Source organism: Aquarana catesbeiana, linkage group LG09 (assembly GCF_042186555.1).
Source record: "Aquarana catesbeiana isolate 2022-GZ linkage group LG09, ASM4218655v1, whole genome shotgun sequence".
In the NCBI taxonomy this organism is placed as follows: domain Eukaryota; kingdom Metazoa; phylum Chordata; class Amphibia; order Anura; family Ranidae; genus Aquarana; species Aquarana catesbeiana.
Genome location: NC_133332.1, coordinates 190,220,310 through 190,239,879, shown reverse-complemented (window position 1 = coordinate 190,239,879; position 19,570 = coordinate 190,220,310). Strand labels below are relative to the sequence as shown.

General features: G+C 45.4%; 1 protein-coding gene across 3 annotated transcripts in view; it reads left to right on the top strand.

Annotated features, from left to right (window-relative positions):
- TMEM255A (transmembrane protein 255A) overlaps positions 1 to 19,570 on the top strand; it is a 212,514-nt gene that overhangs the window by 12,295 nt on the left and 180,649 nt on the right. The window lies entirely within an intron of this gene.

The window sequence follows — 19,570 nt, the reverse complement described above, 5'->3', positions numbered from 1 at the left end:
CCCAGTAAAACCCCTCCTCTCCCCTATTCAGCTTACCACCAGACCTCAGATACAGTGGCGCTCAGCAACATCAGAGTTAGTCCTCCAGTAAAATAAATGAAACTAAATCAAAGATGGCCTCAGAAGTCTACGGACACACACACACACAGCCTGGCCCGACAGTGCGCCCACATGTGTGCCCCCATGGCACATGGCTTGCTATGGGGGCACATGCTAGAAAGGCAGAGCAGACAGCGCCAGGGGGGACTCCAGAAGAGGAGGTAAAGAACCACTTTATTTTAAATTTTATTTACAACCACTTTAATTTAAAATTCTGCACCCAATTTTCTTAGCATATGTCTTAGGGCAATGGTTTATACTTTATTTTACTTTATATTTTAGAATACTGTTTCCATGTGTTTTGGAACAAGCGCTGTTCAATTAAGTTATTTTTAACAGAACAAGACCCAACTGTCTAACAGAAAAGTTCCACATAGTACAACTGGCAGAGCAAGTGTTACAATGGCAAAGTGTAGAGTGCAGTTTGCTATAGTTTATAAAATTTACACTAACCAGTTCCCAAAGTGGATGGGTGCTTACTGTTTGTCTGCTACCATGACCGTTCTGGCAGGTCAGCCTCTAAACTAGTGTGAAGAACTCAGCTGCTCTTCAGTTCCTCAGACCATGTTATGAGGAAACATAGACAAGATGGAAGTTACCCGCAAAATACTGTAGGCACTCACATTAACACAGATTAGAAAGCTTTGACACCGTGGACACTAGTTGGATCTTTGCCCTGTCTTCTCCATGTTCTGCTATGATTTCTTGCCTTTAAGTTGTAATTTTTCTTTAAATAGGACTGTTCTAACATGCTGTAGCATATGTATTCTGCACGCTTGCTTCTTATTATTTAGGTGCCTCTCCTTTCTTTAGTTTCACCAATCAGGTTTGAAGGAAAGCTTATGTGGCTGACAAATATAACACCGGATCTGAAATGATGATGTATAAGATAGCAGTAAGCACATTCTAGAGAGCTCTCATCTGTTCTAGCAGTTTGACTTGGCTCCCATTGTCCATTAGTGGCCTGTTGGTCAGTGGGCAGCATGGGAGGGGTGGAAGGAACCTCAGGGCAGAAGCATTTATTTGTTCCTCATTTGAATGGAATAGTAGGGGAGGGGGGAATTTGTTTTAAATATGTTTTAAATGTTGATTATGAGTAATCTTTGGTTAAACCTTTCTGTTAAAGCTTTGTCGACTCCCACTAGTAATGTGGAGAAACTTTGCAACTTTATAGCATGCAAAATTGGAGGGCACTGCATAGTAGAATCCTATTCTGTATTTTTGGTGTAATTCTCAGTTTTAGCGATAGGTGAATTTGCCTGGGTTCAATTCGCCAATAGTTTGGAGAATCTGCTTTAAAATTTGGTGAACTTGGACTTTGTGCCAAATCCTACTGAAGTCAATGAGGCTACCTCTTGTTAAATTCTGGTAATTTTTGGGTTGATAGGCAAACTATTGTTAGAAAAAGACCAAGGGGTGGCTGTAAAAGTTTTTTAAAAATACTTTCCTGGCACAAATGTGGCAGCATACTTATGGGTAAGCCCCACCTACTCTTACCCCATAGAACAAATCACACTATAAGTTTAAGCTCACTAGCCACTGGCATTTATTTTCTGTCCTCGCTGCTCACGGGATCTGATTTGAACCTTTTTTTTTTTTTTTACCTTTACAAGACTGATTACTGCTGGTCTGCTACCCAGGTTTTGCCCCTCTACTGGCTAAAGTGCCCTTTGTTCAGCTTCTAAATGTTGCTTTATGTGAGGTGCCTCGTTCTGGTGGTCATGGAGGTCCAGCACACGATTCTCTCACAGGGTGGCAGCTATGTATTAAAGGAGGTGAGCTAGGCATCTCCGGGCAGTACATCTTCCAGACATTGTTGTGCTTTCAGTTTGATTTGTGGAGCAATTTTAGGCTTAGCTTTCCTGGTAAATTTACAGATTCCCCCCCCCCCCTATTCTTCCAGCTGGGATACATTCCCTGGGCTAGGAATTTTCTGGTATTCAGCATGAGCTGCCTCAAACAAGATGGCCATGCGACTGGGACACAGTGTCACTTCCAGGAGGTGTGGCAGGATGTGGTCATTCTCTGGGCATTTCTTCTGGGTCAGGGAGGCTGCTGGTTGCTGGGGGAATTTGAGGCAACCTGTTGGGATACCCTGTTTTATTTGTAGCAGCATCCTAGTAACTAGGGGAATGTCTGGGTGTGGATTAGCACCTGATTCAGGTTAGTTTGTGGCTGCATGCTCTGGCAGGGGGTTTGGCTTTTGCTGATGTCATTATTCAAATTCCAGGAGCCACTTCTTACAGTTGTAAGCCACCTTACTGCAGCATTGATTCAGCATTGATTAATGCTTCCCTTGTAGCCATGTCATAGGTGGGTTTTATAGGTATGGGGTCTGTATCTAGGCATCTCATTGAAATAATTTCCTCACTTACTTGCTTTGTTTTATAGCTGCCTGCCTTGCCCTCTTTCCATGCTTCATCATGGTTGAATATGACACACAGAAAAGAAAGAGGGCGCACCAACCTAGTGCATTACCACTGATAAACTTTAATGCAGCATAAAAACAGTAAAAATTATACTCACAAACGAGCTAATAAAGATAGCTTTCGAAAGGGCGCAAAAGCGCTGTTTCTGTGGATCGACACCCCAGGACCTGTTGCCGAGAGGATCAGACCAGCGCAAATGGCTTCGGGGGGAGCACCCCTTTCTTCAGAGCCTAAGCGGGCAATGGTTGACCAACCATTGCCTGCTTAGGCTCTGAAGAAAGGGGTGCTGCACTAGGTGGTAATGCACTAGGTTGGTGCGACCTCTTTCTTTTCTGTTTTTTTAGCTTGAATACCCATTGTTCAAATGAGGGCTGCAAGACGCTAGGCATTACTTCTATAGGTGGCTGCACCTCATATCCAGTTCATGGACACCTGAGCGCAGGAGAGGTCTTTTTTTCTTGTGTTTGAATATGACACACACCACCCTACATCAAATAGAAAAGGGTTCACAGGTGCGTGCAAAAGAAGTGGTTCAGTGACTGACAACAGGTTTTTCTTTTGGTTGCAGCCCACATCAGCATCAGTGCTCCCCCAGGGGTTGTGAATTGTCACATCACGCCTCATGCAGACTATCTTCTTCAAGATCAAGGGAGCACTGCGGTACTCACCATTCTCGTCACCACAGCCATTCCAGTTCCCATAGTGGTCGCATGTGGGCATGTCGACAACCAGTGGTGCCACAGAAATTGATGTGCCCAGCCTATTTTTTGTGGAGGCATGACTGGGACCAGGACAAGGTGTAAGTAATTGCCCTATACAGACAGACTGTCCAGAAGTCTATTCAGGGTCTGTCTACTACCCAGGTGCCAGCTACAGAAGAACCCCCTCCAGATCCCTCCTCCCAAGCTTCCATTTCTCCAGCCCAGCCAAGGTAAGATACATTGGAGTCATTTGGGAAAGAGTGACAAGAATTGAGTGCTTGGATTTTGCACTTGTGCAACTATTCATCAAAAGAGTTAAGGGTCCTGTTAAATGGCAGGAATGTGTAACTATTCATCAAAAGAGTTAAGGGTCCTGTTAAATGGCATGAATGTGTGGAAGCACTTAAAAAGTCTTACAAAGTCTAGAAAATACTATCCACAGTTAAAGAGAAGTTCTTCTTTATTTACTTTTTTGGCGGAGACTAGGGAGCTTATGTTGGATGAATGGAGGAAGGTGGAGAAGAAACCATTGCTTGCTACCCATTTCCAACTAAAGGAAGAAGATACTCGCTCTCTAGAGAGCATGCCCCTGGTTGATGCATTACTCATGAGTTTAGCACCACATGTAAACTTCCTGCTAAATGACACAGTCTCATTTAGGGATTCCTTAGACACGCAGATAGACATAGAGCTAAAGCAGGTCTGACTGCAGGCAGTACACGCAAGGCAGCAATTTCTCTGACATAAGGCACCAAGGCGGTGAGAGTGTGGTCAGACAATATTAAAGCAGCCCTCAAAGCCAATTTTCCCAAAGAAAGATATTGTCAAGGCTGTGAAGGAACTAAAGTTGCCCATCAACTTCCTTGGAGGGGGCTAAAGAGTCTCTGTTATGCATTGAGGATCATTCTTTACTCAGTTACTGCTAGAAGAGCACCTTGGCTCAAGTGCTGGATACTGACCCGTCATCGAAGAGTAATTGGTGCAAAACTCCCTTTTGAAGAATCTGCACTTTTGTAAGCAATATAGATTCCGCCATAGCAAAGATCACTGGAGACAAATCAGAGCTTTGAAGATCCCTCAAACAGCGACAGTTCTTCGAAAGGTGGCGAACTGGTGACAGGTTCAGTGAGCCTAGGTCATAAAGACTGGGAAGAGAACCTAGGAAGAACTGGAGGGGCACATGGTAATCATTCACAAAGTTGTCAAAAGCCAAGGCAGTTTTCAGAGAAGCCATTTTGAGGATTTGGCCACTTAGGCTTGTGCAGTAGGGGCAAGATTGGAGTACATAGTAAGTCAGGTTGGAAAAAGACACAAGTTCATCTAGTTCAACCAAAAAAAAAATGCAATCCCATATACACAATCCTTTACCCACAGTTGATCCAGAGGAAGGCGAAAAACCCCAGCAAAGCATGCTCCAATTTGCTACAGCAGGGGAAAAAATCCTTCCTGATCCCCCAAGAGGCAGTCAGATTTTCCCTGGATCAACTTTACCTATAAATGTTAGTACCCAGTTATGTACATTTAGGAAAGAATCCAGGCCTTTTTTAACCACTTGCTTACTGGGCACTTAAACCCTCCTCCTGCTCAGACCAATTTTCAGCTTTTAGCGCTGTCGCACTTTGAATGACAATTGCGCGGTCATACAACACTGTACCCAAATGAAATTTTTATCATTTTTTTCCCCACAAATAGAGCTTTCTTTTGGTGGTATTTAATCACAGCTGGGATTTTTATTTTTTGCTAAACAAACAAAAAAAGATGGAAAATTTTGAAAAAAAAAATCATGTTTCATAGTTTGTTATAAAATTTTGCAAACAGGTAATTTTTCTCCTTCATTGATATGCACTGATGAGGCGGCACTGGTGGGCACTGATAGGCTGCACTGATGGGCATGGATAGGCACAGTTAAGGCGGCATTGATAGGAACAGTTAAGGCGGCACTGATAGGCACAGATAAGGCGGCACTGATGGGGACAGATAAGGCGGTACTGATGGGCACAGATAAGGCGGCACTGATGGCCACTGATGGGCACTGATGGGTGGCACGGATGGGTACCACTGATGGGGGGCACTGATGGGTGGCACTGATGGGCAGTGATGGGGGGCACTGATGGGCACTGGTAGGTGACATTGATGGACACTGATAGGTGGCACTGATGTGCAGCACTGTTGTTGTGGCACTGATTGTGGGCGTTGATGGGTGGCACTGTGGGCGCTGATGGGTGGCACTGTGGGCACTGATGAATGGCACTGTGGGCACTGATGGGTGGCACTGTGGGCACTGAGGACACTGATGGGTGATGCTGGTGGGCACTGGTAGGCGGCACTGCTGCCTATTGCTAGGTGTCACTGGCAGGGGGCACAGATGATCGCCGTGATCGTAACTGATGTCCCTCTCACGGCCGCCGGTGATCGGCTTTTTTTTCCTCCTCACGCTGTAAGCGCGAGGAGAAAAAGTAGCCGATTACCGGCTCTGTTTACATCACATGATCAGCTGTCATTGGCTAACAGCTGATCATGTGGTAAGGGGTCGGGACCGACCCCTTACTCCGATCTGTGATCAGGCGAGTCTCATAGACTCGCTGATCACCGAGCGCGCCGTGCGTGCCCTGTAGGGGGCACGCAGGCGCTCGTGCACGGGACGATGTCAATAGACGTAGTCCCGGCAGAGCAGGTCCGCGCTGTTGCCGTCATTCGGCAATAGCGCGGATCTGAATTGGTTAAAGCAATCTACTGAGCTGGCCTGGACCACCTCGAGGGAGTCTATTCCACATTTTCACAGCTCTTACTGTGAAGAAACCTTTCCGTATTTGTAGATGAAATATTTTTTCCTCTAGACGTAAAGAGTGCCCCCTTGTCCTCTGTGTTGACCATAAAGTAAATAATTCAAACACCAAGTTCACTATATGGACCACTTATGTATTTGTACCTGTTGATCATATCCCCCCTAATCTCCTCTTCTCAAGAGGGAATAGATTCAGTTCCTCTAATCTTCCCTCATAGCTGAGCTCCTTCATGCCTCTTGTAGATTTGTATAGGTCTGGTGGAGCATTTCCAGCATCCCTGGATCCTGAGAATGGTGTCACAGGGTCACCATTGGGAGCTCCTATTGTCCCCTCCCAACATCTATGTACCAACCAAGCTTCTAAAATTTAATCGGACACTACAAGCAATGATGAAGTATGTTAGAAACCATCTGTGTCAAAATACTGTTCACCCAGTTCCTCCCAAAGATGATTTCCAGGGTTTCTACTTACACCCTTCTTGCTAAGAAAAAAATGTCTTTCTGTGTAGAGTCTCTCCAGTTGATAGTACAGGTCATTCAACATTGTGATTGGCTCCTTTTAGTCGATCTCCGGGATGCTTCTTTGTACATCCCGATAGATCCACAGTTTCACAGGTTCACCATCTTCAAAATATGTTTTCAGTTTGTTGCCCTCCTGTTTGGCCTGCCAACATTGCCACGGACATATTTAAAGATGCCCCTTCCAGTTTTAGCCCTTCTTTGTCAATAGGGATTGCATATCTGCCATTACCTGGATAACATTTTTTGGTTGTTCACAGTTACCAGTGGCTTCTGGAAGTCAGGGATCTGTTGATTTGAACCCTGTTGTCACGGTCAGGGGTCAGGCATGGAGACCAGTAGCTATAGCAGTAGAGATGTTCCCACCAACCAGCTGGATACGTACAGAAGCAGGTCATTCTGGAGGATGACGCGGGCTGACCCCAGGTACGGAGTCTAAGCACTAATCGATGTTCACCAGAGCTCCTGATAGTGGAGAGGGGGTTTTCCATGTGTTTAGTACCAGGTCGCAGTCTGCAGGATCGCCCCACCAGATGGTGAGCAAACCAGGCCATGAACATTAAATGGCGATGCAAGTGCAAGAGGAGTTTTTGTGCATTTGATAAATGTGCAAAACTGCGTGATTTTATGCACGTTCACATAACGGCAAAGTGTGAATGCAGCCTTGCAGTGTCTGAGTACCAAGTAGGCTGCAAACTTACAGGCACATCACAGGATTTACCCTGCAAGAAACTTTAGACATTTTGCAGCTAATGTCCAGCTGCAGAGACATTGTGAGGCACATTTATAGTGCCTGAGTACCAGAATAGGCCACAAACTTTAAGGTACATCATAAGTGATAGCTGGCAAGAAAACATTCAAAATTTTATAGCGGAGGTTCAGCTACAAACACACTGTGTGGCACCTTTACAGAGATGGAAAACCGGAATAGGCCAGGGGAGTTGGCATGTATAATTTTTTTTGTGGTGGTTGGACACTTAAAAGTTTAGTCTGTAGCATCAGCAGCAGATGTTTTGTAGTCATTGGTTATCAATGACTAGTTTATATTAAAAAAAAAATTAAGCCAGTCCACACTGTCGGGACAGACAGATTCACCACTCGATAACTCGATAACTAAACCTCTTGCACTGAAGGCCCTCTTGGGGAGCACACGGGCAGCAGGGCAAGCCAGAATCTCCAGCACATACTGTGCAAGTTCCATCCACTGGTCCAGCCTGGACACCCAATAGTCAATGGGGTCCTGTTTTGCTTGCCTTGTTATTGCCCACCCCTCTGTTTCATTGCTTGGGGATGTCAAAGGGTCTATGAATATCTAGCCTGTGTTCTGTACTGTACGATTAAGATAAAAAGAATTTTGATATACCTATAAATTCCATAGCTTGAAGCACAGTACAGGACACAGTCCAGCCTTCCCTCTGTTCTTGTGTTTCTCTGCATTGCTTGGTAAAAAAACGGAGGACTTGCAGAATGGGGTAGTGTTATAGAAGTAGATCTAGGTGCATGCCTAGCAAAGCTTTTAGTAGTGTCCAGTCATCTGAAGGTAGCAGCCCATAACCAGGCTATAACCAGCATCTATGAATATCCAGCTTGTGTCCTTTCCTGTACTATACTCCAAGATATGAAATTTACAGGTAAGGCAAAATTCATCTTTACCTATTCCCACAATTAAAAAAACAAACTAACGTGAAAAAAAATATCTAAAAAATAACGACCAAACACATATTTACCGGCTTTTAACACTTATTATTTACAATATTATTAATGTCCCCAGAAGTAAATTCAGTGGATCTGTCATTAAGCCTCCCAATTACAGTGACCCATTGCTTTAGATCTGAACATGACAAAATCCTGACACTAAATGACTGCACTATAGATACAGCATACTGTTGATAGATACTGTTGATCAGGCATGATAAAAATTATGTGGGAAGTTGCTGTTAGGACCGAATCTGCCTGCTGGTGGCACTGTAGTTCTGCAATCATTTTAATAAATACAAAATGGATAAATACCTTTTCTCATCAGCAGTATATAGCAGTCTTATGACTTCTATCAGTTCCTAGTAAAGCTTGTAGGAGGAGTTTTCATTCTGTCCTGATCCTCCGTCTGGACATGTCTGGACAGTCAGTGCTGATTGGCCCTGTGCTGATCACATGCACTCTCCCAAGAAAAGAAAAAACTCCCTAGCAATACACACCAAACTGAGCATGTGCAGCCCGTCCCTTGGCTCTGTAAATATCAGGTTATTTTTTGGAGACTGTGAAAGAAAAGGAGGATCAGAGAGACATCAAACAGCCTTTATACACAATGCTAAGGATTAACCCCCTAGGTTCCACAGTGAGTATAGCAAGCATGCTTTACCGCATATACAGACTGATTTTACTGTTGTAGGTTTAGTAACACTTTAAGTTCCACCTTTGCTACTGCTCCTTGTCTTAGTGTTTTAGCTGCTCCTGCTTGTACCCTGTTTGTTGTGCTGCTGCCTGACTCTGTAGCCATATCACTTCAATTCATAAATTAGAAAACTTTTCCTGGTAGTTAACATTAAACGCATGCAACTCAGTAATTTGCGCCCTGAGAGGAGCCACAGCAGCTGCTACAACGACCTCTATGTTTTGGGCCAGATTATTCTGTCATGGTCTGGAGTCAAGCTCAAAGGCCAGTAGCTATAGTTGTGGAGCAGCACCTACTGATGAGCGGGACAGGTATACAAGCAGGTCATCCTGGCTGATGACACGGATTCCCCAGAGGTGCGGGGTCTAAGTGCTAACCGGTATTCACCAGAGCTCCTGATGGTGGAGATGGGGTTTGCTGCATGTTAGTACCAGGTCACGGTCCTCAGAATCACCCCACCAGGAGGTGAGCAAGCCGGGGTCCAGTAGCAGATAAGGAGGTAGGGATCAAGCAGCAGCGTAGTCAGTAAACAAGCTAAAGGTCAGTAACTAATGGTTGCAGGTTGGAGTTAAGCAGAATTGTAGTCGAGGAACAAGCCAAAGGTTGGTAAAGAATGGTAGCAAAGATACGGGTGGCAGCAGGTGAGACCAAAGCGAGATATTGCCTGGAGAGAGACAATATTCTGGCAAACAGGAAGTGCAGAGACATGGCTTAAACCAGGAACTTCATGGGAGGAGCAAAGAGTTCAAGGTTTACAACTGTCCAGCATTCCAGGTGGCTCAGCAAGAAAAGTCATTGTCAGACATAGCAGAGGTCCCAGGTTCAAGTCCAAGCCCTGACAGTTGCAGAAAAATTCCCAACAATATATTAGTGTGAGAAAGTGTCTTGAGTTATTGCAAACAGTGTGACGTATGCAGGGTAAATTGCACAAAGGTTTTTAGCTTGCAGGACCACAATCTAGGTGCCAGTAGACTGAGAGCAATTGACACTAGGTTGAGTTAGCTGCGCAGTTAACCTGTTTCACACCAAACAGCTGCCACCATGGGTTTTATAGGAAACACATACCATTCCCAATATCTACAATAACAATTATGACATTGAAGAAATGTCTGCAATACAATGTCATGACAGACTGGAATACTTCAGAGACTTAGGCTGGGTTCACACTGGTGCGACACGACAGCCGTCCTACTTTGGATCCGACTTTGCCCTGTGACATAAAGCCGGCATGTGTCCGACTTTCAATGAACGGGGATCCGACTTGGATCCCCGCCAATGCCCGGCATTGTTTGGTATTAGGGGGAACTCCGCGCCAAATTTTAAATAAAAAACCGGCATGGGTTCCCCCTCCAAGAGCCTACCAGGCCCTTGGGTCTGGTATGGACCTTGAGGGGAACCCCCTACGCCGAAAAAACGGCATGGGGGGTCGCCCCCAATCCATACCAGACCCTTATCCGAGCACGCAGCCCGGCCGGACAGGAATGGGGGTGGGGACGAGCGAGCGCCCCCCCCCTCCTGAACCGTACCAGGCCGCATGCCCTCAACATGGGGGGTGGTGCCTTGGGGGAGGGGGCGCGCTGCGGCCCCCCCACCCCAAAGCACCTTGTCCCCATGTTGATGAGGACAAGGGCCTCTTCCCGACAACCCTGGCCGTTGGTTGTCGGGGTCTGCGGGCGGGGGCTTATCGAAATCCGGGAGCCCCCTTTAATAAGGGGGCCCCCAGATCCCGGCCCCCCACCCTATGTGAATGAGTATGGGGTACATCGTACCCCTACCCATTCACCTAGGGAAAAAGTGTCAATTAAAAAAAAACACTACACAGATTTTTAAAGTAATTTATTAGACAGCTCCGGGGGTCTTCTTCCGACTTTGGGGGTCTCTCCGGTTCTTCTCCGCGCTCTCCGGGTCTTCTGCCGGGCTCCTCCGCTATTTTCTGCTCTTTTACTATAGCGGAGGAGCCCGGTCTGCTGCCTTCTTCTCTTCGGGGGTCTCTCCGGTTCTTCTCCGCGCTCTCCGGACGTTCTGCCGGGCTCCTCCGCTCTCTTCTGCTCTTTTGCCGCTCTTTTGCTATAGCGAAGGAGCCCGGTCTTCAATCTTCTGCCTTCTGCCTTCTGCTCTCTTCTCCTGATGTTGACACGACGCTCTCTGGGGCTGGAATGCACTCTGAGCGCTCCGCTCTGACTTATATAGGTGGTGACCACGCCCCCTTATGCCGTCACAGTCCCTGGGCATGCTGGGACTGTGACGGCATAAGGGGGCGTGGTCATCGGGTGATGACCACGCCCCCTAAAACGTCACAGTCCCAGCATGCCCAGGGACTGTGACGGCATAAGGGGGCGTGGTCACCACCTATATAAGTCAGAGCGGAGCGCTCAGAGTGCATTCCAGCCCCAGAGAGCGTCGTGTCAACATCAGGAGAAGAGAGCAGAAGGCAGAAGGCAGAAGATTGAAGACCGGGCTCCTTCGCTATAGCAAAAGAGCGGCAAAAGAGCAGAAGAGAGCGGAGGAGCCCGGCAGAAGGTCCGGAGAGCGCGGAGAAGAACCGGAGAGACCCCCGAAGAGAAGAAGGCAGCAGACCGGGCTCCTCCGCTATAGCAAAAGAGCAGAAAATAGCGGAGGAGCCCGGCAGAAGACCCGGAGAGCGCGGAGAAGAACCGGAGAGACCCCCGAAGTCGGAAGAAGACCCCCGGAGCTGTCTAATAAATTACTTTAAAAATCTGTGTAGTGTTTTTTTTTAATTGACACTTTTTCCCTAGGTGAATGGGTAGGGGTACGATGTACCCCATACTCATTCACATAGGGTGGGGGGCCGGGATCTGGGGGCCCCCTTATTAAAGGGGGCTCCCAGATTCCGATAAGCCCCCGCCCGCAGACCCCGACAACCAACGGCCAGGGTTGTCGGGAAGAGGCCCTTGTCCTCATCAACATGGGGACAAGGTGCTTTGGGGTGGGGGGGCCGCAGCGCGCCCCCTCCCCCAAGGCACCACCCCCCATGTTGAGGGCGTGCGGCCTGGTACGGTTCAGGAGGGGGGGGCGCTCGCTCGTCCCCACCCCCATTCCTGTCCGGCCGGGCTGCGTGCTCGGATAAGGGTCTGGTATGGATTGGGGGCGACCCCCCACGCCGTTTTTTCGGCGTAGGGGGTTCCCCTCAAGGTCCATACCAGACCCAAGGGCCTGGTATGCTCTTGGAGGGGGAACCCATGCCGGTTTTTTATTTAAAATTTGGCGCGGAGTTCCCCTTCAAGAACATCTGAGCACAAGTCGCGTGCCGAAGTCGGATCATGCAAGACGGCAATCCGACTTTGATCCGACTTCAATGATAGTCAATAGGCTGAAGTAGGATCAAAGTCGGACCAAAGTAGTACAGGGAGCATTTCTAAAGTCGGAACGACTTGTGTCGGACCAGTTAGGACGGCTCCCATAGGGAAACATTAAATTTCACACGTCATGCGACATGAGCTCCCAATGTCGGAGCGTTTGTCGGACCAGTGTGAACCCAGCCTCACAATATAGTAGCACTCTTCAAAGAGACACTGTATTCTTTAGGTTCTGGCTTAGTGCATTCTTTTTATTTTTAATGATTTTTAATGTCAATGGTGTGAACAAAGTATTCACAGAAAAAGGTATTGCAAAAGAAAAGAGACTATAACACAGATATAACAGAAAACAAAACAGGATCAAGAATAAAAATATTTACAAAGTCCTGAGTTTTTGGGTCCTGGAAAGGTTCAGTCAACAGGCGTAAAATGCATCTGTTCTGGTTCTCATAAAAAAGTCACTTGGCTGATATTCCTCGTTTAACATTAAAGGAGAGCGCCAGGCTGTTGATGTAGTCTCATTTTGAGAACCTTAATCTAGACACAGGGGTCTTCAAACTATGGCCCTCCAGTTTTTCAGGAACTACAATTCCCATCATGCCTAGTCATGTCTGTGAATGTCAAAGTTTTACAATGCCTCATGGGATGTGTAGTTATGCAACAGCTGGAGGGCCGTAGTTTGAAGATCCCTGATCTAGAGGGTGTCATTGACCGCTCCCCTCAACCCAATCACAAGGGTAAAGGGTGGGAGCTAGGAGTAGTTTATAGTGAATGGTATGACTTTTTCATTATTAGGGCAGCTTCACACTGCTCTACTGCGGTTTGGCCACAGCACAGGTGCAGCGCAGTATACCCGTGGATTTTGGGCACTCTATTAAACTGGTCATTTTAGGGATTTTTTAAAAGTGCAGCAAAAATCCCACATGCTGCATCTTTGGTGCGCTTTTAGAAAACACCAAATTTGCCTGAGCTAATACAATAACCATAACTGACCAATCAAGGGGTGTTATTGTTATCAGGGTCCTCCTTATGACAGCCATTAGCAGTTTACAACAAAAAATGAATGTTCTTTGAGGCTGTGCAGACTGTGGGTCAACAAGTGTTTATTCAACTTGAGCTGTTTAGGAAATTACTTGCCTAACTGCTTATTTAAGTACTATGGCCGGACGGGAGCAGCGACGCTGCAGGTGGACACACCCGTATGTCCTCCCACATCGCCTGCACATACATGCTCTCAACTTTGAGAAAGTCCTGTACGGATGCAACGCTTCAGTTGGAAGGAGCTCATGATGTCATCATGGTGGCCAGAGCCATGATGCCATTTAGGATCACTGACTTGTTAATCTGTGTATGTGCTTCTGTGTGAGCTGATATTAAAAAGAAATCCTGTGAGTGTACATATTTTTTTAGTATAACAAAGGTAAAGGATTTTACACTATGAAGTTTTTTTCTCTATTATGAGCTTTTGAGTCTAGATGAAAGACTGTGTGAGGACCCATTCATGCACAGTGGTGGTGTTTATTTTTAAGAAGATTGTGAAACACTGTGAAGATGTTTTAAATAGACCGTCAGATTTTTTTACTGGGACCTTGCACATTTGGGAGCACAATATATTTATTGATAAACATTTTAGATATACATTTTTTTGTATTTGAAATACTGGCTTTGGCATATGCAGTTGAATTTTATGACATGCGTTATGCACTGAAAAAAAATGTTTTTGTGGCGATTTCTTAGCTTATATTGATCAGTGAACATTACACTTTAGTATTTATTGCATATTTATTGTATTTGTATTTAGGAATGCTTCACTATTGTTTTTGTTTTATAATTTTTTTTTGTTATACATACTGTCACCAGTGTCCCTAATCACTGCCGTGCCAGTCACAGTGTCCCTGACCACTGCCACACCAGTCATATTGTCCCTGACCACTGTCAAACCAGTTACAGTGTCACTGACCACTGCCACACCAATCATATTGTCCCTAATCAATGCCACACCAGTTACAGTATCACTAATCACCACCATACCAGTTACAATGTCCCTTATCAATGCTACACCAGTCATATTGTCCCTGATCACCGCCACACCAGTTACAGTGTCCCGGATCACTGCCACACCATTCCCACTGCCCCTGATTACTGCCACATGAGTCATATTGTCCCCTAAGCACTGCCACACCAGTTAGTGTCACTGATCGCTGACACACCAGTTACAGTGTTCCAGATCACCGCCACACCTGTCCTAGTGTATCTGATCAACGCCACACCAGTCATAATGTTCCCTAGTCACTGTCACACCAATTACAGTGTCACTGATCACTGCCACACCAGTTAGTGTCCCTGAAAACCACTACACCAGATACAGTGTCCCTGATCATGGGACCGCAGGTGTCAGGCAGACCAGCAAACATGCATAATAATTAAAAAAACAGCCCAGTTTATTGGTTTAAAACAAATTATTTAAATAAAAACATAAACTTTATTCACATAATTTCTGCCCAGCCACTAAGATCCAAACTGACTCACTATTTAGTTTAACCATTTTTTTGCATATCTCCTTTAGTTGACTAAACTAAAGCAATCCACCACATAAACCAGCCGCGACGGGAGGGGGTTTAGGGAGGGGAAGGCCTTGTGACGTCTTCTCTCTGGCATATGGCCCAAAACCCTGTCATCTGGCACTTTAAATAAGCCCTGACTGACTTTTAGAATGTTCTGAAAGGTCCTATGACCTTAAGTGACCAATCCTATGACCTTCCAGAACCTTCACTTGTCCCATGACCTAAACTGACCAATAGAAACAGTCCTATTATAAAAAAAACCCTTAAATGTGTTTAACCACTTGAGCCCCGGACCATTATGCTGCCTAAGGACCAGAGGTCTTTTTCCAATTTGGCACTGCGTCGCTTTAACTGCTAATTGTGCGGTTATGCAATGCTGTAACCAAACGAAATTTGCGTCCTTTTCTTCCCACAAATAGAGCTTTCTTTTGATGGTATTTGATCACCTCTGCAGTTTTTATTTTTTGCGCTATAAACGGAAAAAGATCGAAAATTTTGAAAAAAAATTATATTTTCTACTTTTTGTTATAAAAAAATCCAATAAACTAAATTTTAGTCATACATTTAGGCCAAAATGTATTCGGCCACATGTCTTTGGTAAAAAAAATGTCAATAAGCATATATTTATTGGTTTGCGCAAAAGTTATAGCGTCTACAAACTAGGGTACATTTTCTGTAATTTACACAGCTTTTAGTTTATGACTGCCTATGTCATTTCTTGAGGTGCTAAAATGGCAGGGCAGTACAAAACCCCCCCAAATGACCCCATTTTGGAAAGTAGACACCCCAAGGAAATTGCTGAGAGGCATGTTGAACCCATTGAATATTTATTTTTTTTGTCCCAAGTGATTGAATAATGACAAAAAAAAAAAAAATATTTACAAAAAGTTGTCACTAAATGATATATTGCTCACACAGGCCATGGGCCTATGTGGAATTGCACCCCAAAATACATTCAGCTACTTCTCCTGCGTATGGGGATACCACATGTGTGGGACTTTTTGGGAGCCTAGCCGCGTACGGGGCCCTGAAAACCAATCACCGCCTTCAGGATTTCTAAGGGTGTAAATTTTTGATTTCACTCTTCACTGCCTATCACAGTTTCGGAGGCCATGGAATGCCCAGGTGGCACAAAACCCCCCCAAATGACCCAATTTTGGAAAGTAGACACCCCAAGCTATTTGCTGAGAGGCATGGTGAGTATTTTGCAGCTCTCATTTGTTTTTGAAAATGAAGAAAGACAAGAAAAAACTTTTTTTTTTTTCTTTTTTCAATTTTCAAAACTTTGTGACAAAAAGTGAGGTCTGCAAAATACTCACTATACCTCTCAGCAAATAGCTTTGGGTGTCTACTTTCCAAAATGGGGTCATTTGGGGGGGGTTTGTGCCACCTGGGCATTCCATGGCCTCCGAAACTGTGATAGGCAGTGAAGAGTGAAATCAAAAATTCACGCCCTTAGAAAGCCTGAAGGCGGTGCTTGGTTTTCGGGGTCCCGTACGCGGCTAGGCTCCCAAAAAGTCTCACACATGTGGTATCCCCGTACTCAGGAGAAGCAGCAGAATGTATTTTGGGGTGTAATTTCACATATTCCCATGGCATGTTTGAGCAATATATCATTTAGTGACAACCTTGTGCAAAAAAAAAAAAAAAAATTTGTCTCTTTCCCGCAACTTGTGTCGCAATATAAAATATTCCATGGACTCGACATGCCTCTCAGCAAATAGCTTGGGGTGTCTACTTTCCAAAATGGGGTCATTTGGGGGGGGTTTTGAACTGTCCTGGCATTTTATGCACAACATTTAGAAGCTTATGTCACACATCACCAACTCTTCTAACCACTTGAAGACAAAGCCCTTTCTGACACTCATTGTTTACATGAAAAAGTTATTTTTTTTTTTGCAAAAAAATTACTTTGAACTCCCAAACATTATATATTTTTTTAAAGCAAATGCCCTACAGATTAAAATGGTGGGTGTTTCATTTTTTTTTTTCACACAGTATTTGCGCAGCAATTTTTCAAACGCATTTTTTGGGGAAAAAACACACTTTTTTAAATTTTAATGCACTAAAACACACTATATTGCCCAAATGTTTGATGAAATAAAAAAGATGATCTTAGGCCGAGTACATGGATACCAAACATGACATGCTTTAAAATTGCGCACAAACGTGCAGTGGCAACAAAATAAATGCATTTTTAAAAGCCTTTAAAAGCCTTTACAGGTTACCACTTTAGATTTACAGAGGAGGTCTACTGCAAAAATTACTGCCCTCGATCTGACCTTCGCGGCGATACCTCACATGCATGGTGCAATTGCTGTTTACGTTTGACGACAGACCGCCGTTTGCGTTCGCCTTAGCGCGAGAGCAGGGGGCGACAGGGGTGCTTTTTTTTTTTTTCTTTATTATTTTTTTTCTTTTTTATCTTATTTTTAAACTGTTCCTTTCATTTTTTTTTTTTTTAATCATTTTTATTGTTATCTCGGGGAATGTAAATATCCCCTATGATAGCAATAGGTAGTGACAGGTACTCTTTTTTGAAAAAATTGGGGTCTATTAGACCCTAGATCTCTCCTCTGCCCTCAAAGCATCTGATGACACCAAGATCGGTGTGATAAAATGCTTTCCCAATTTCCCAATGGCGCTGTTTACATCCGGCGAAATCTAAGTCACTAAATGCTCGTAGCTTCCGGTTTCTTAGACCATAGAGATGTTTGGAGCCACTCTGGTCTCTGATCCGCTCTATGGTCAGCTGGCTGAATCACCGGCTGCATTCTCAGGTTCCCTGTTGAGACAGGAGAGCCAGAGAAAAACACGGAAGACGGTGGGGGGGGGGCATTCCCTCCCACGGCTTGTAAAAGCAGTCTAGAGGCTAATTAGCCACTAGGATTTCTTTTACATGAAAGCCGACCGCTGGCTGAAAAGAATGATACCAAGATGATACCTAAACCTGCAGGCATCATTCTGGTATAACCATTCAAAGTCGTGAATGGTGTACCTGAAGACAAAAAAATGGTTAACAATAAAGCACAGTAAACGGTAAAGTATAAAAAATTGCATACCTGAAAAGCAAACATGATAAAACATAATAACAATAAAACATTGCAGAATAGAATACAGTAAAAAAGAGCAGAACAAGAGAGAGAGAATAGAGAGAGAGAGAACAATAAAACGACAACTATTTTTTTTTATTTTATATATATATATTTTTTTTTTACACTTTTTTTGTAACTAACTTTTATAACGGTAACCGGTTCCAGGTTCGGGTCTCTCAAAATGCGATGGCATCTTGGGAGACCCTGTGAAAGTGTGTCCTAGTCTGTGCAATGCTGTACCCTACGCTAATACTCAACTAATGAATGGTAGCGTTCAAAACATTCACCAATGCAAAGACCAGGATTGTCAGGACAGGAGGGACAATAATAGCGGGTGTCACGCCTATATTCGTGCTTGCTGCAGACACGACATCTTTTTTGGGGGTTCGTTGGGTAGGGGTACTCGGGAGGACATAAAGAAAATGCCTCTCATGCAGCCGACTGCATTTGGTTGGGGATGTGAATGGGGGAAGTACGGGCGCTGCAGAAGCGGTGGGTTCCCAATTAGGATTGGCGAATGCAGCAGGAAGGGCACTATGGGCACGACGGGCCTGTGTTTGTCTTCTTGGTGGCAGCGGGACACTACTTGTGCTTGCCACCTCACCAGCTTGAACTGCACTTATGGGACTCGCCACGTCACCAAGTGTTACTGCAGTGCTGGTTTGACTACGACCGAGGTGTACTAGGCCGCTGGCGCTTGCCAGTTCAATAAAAAGCTACCAAAAAAACTGTTAGCGATCGCAGGGATCAGGCCTGACTCTGCGAACGCTGCAGTTATGCGTTTAGTGTTTTGTAAGTGACAGTGATCGATCGATACTGCACTTGGGTGGGCTGGGCCGGGCAGAGGGGCAAAATGCAGGTGCTAGCAGGTATCTGGGCTGATCCCGCTAACACTGCGTTTTTGGGAACCCTAAACTGCTGGGGACGCCAGTATAGATCTGATCGGATCAGATATTGATCCGTTCAGATACTATACCACTAAGGGAGGTGTACGGTGCGTGCGTGGGTGTTAGCGGTACTGGCGCTAATCTGACGCTGCTTGGGGCTGGTGCTTGCCAGTTCACCAAAATACTACCAAAAAAACTGTTAGCGATCGCAGGGATCAGGCCTGACTCTGCGAACGCTGCAGTTATGCATTTAGTGTTTTGTCAGTGATCGATCGATACTGCACTTGGGTGGGCTGGGCTGGGCCGGGCGGAGGGGCAAAACGCAGGTGCTAGCAGGTATCTGGGCTGATCCCGCTAACACTGCATTTTTGGGAACCCTAAACTGCTGGGGACGCTAGTATAGATCTGATCGGATCAGATATTGATCCGATCAGATACTATACCACTAAGGGAGCTGTACGGTGCGTGCGTGGGTGTTAGCGCTACTGGCGCTAACCTGACGCTGCCTGGGGCTGGTGCTTGCCAGTTCACCAAAATGCTACCAAAAAAACTGTTAGCGATCGCAGGGATCAGGCCTGACTCTGCGAACGCTGCAGTTATGCGTTTAGTGTTTTGTAAATGACAGTGATCGATCGATACTGCACTTGGGCTGGGCCGGGCGGAAGGGCAAAACGCAGGTGCTAGCAGGTATCAGGGCTGATCCCGCTAACACTGTGTTTTTGGGAACCCTAAACTGCTGGGGACCCTAGTATAGATCTGATCGGATCAGATATTGATCCGAT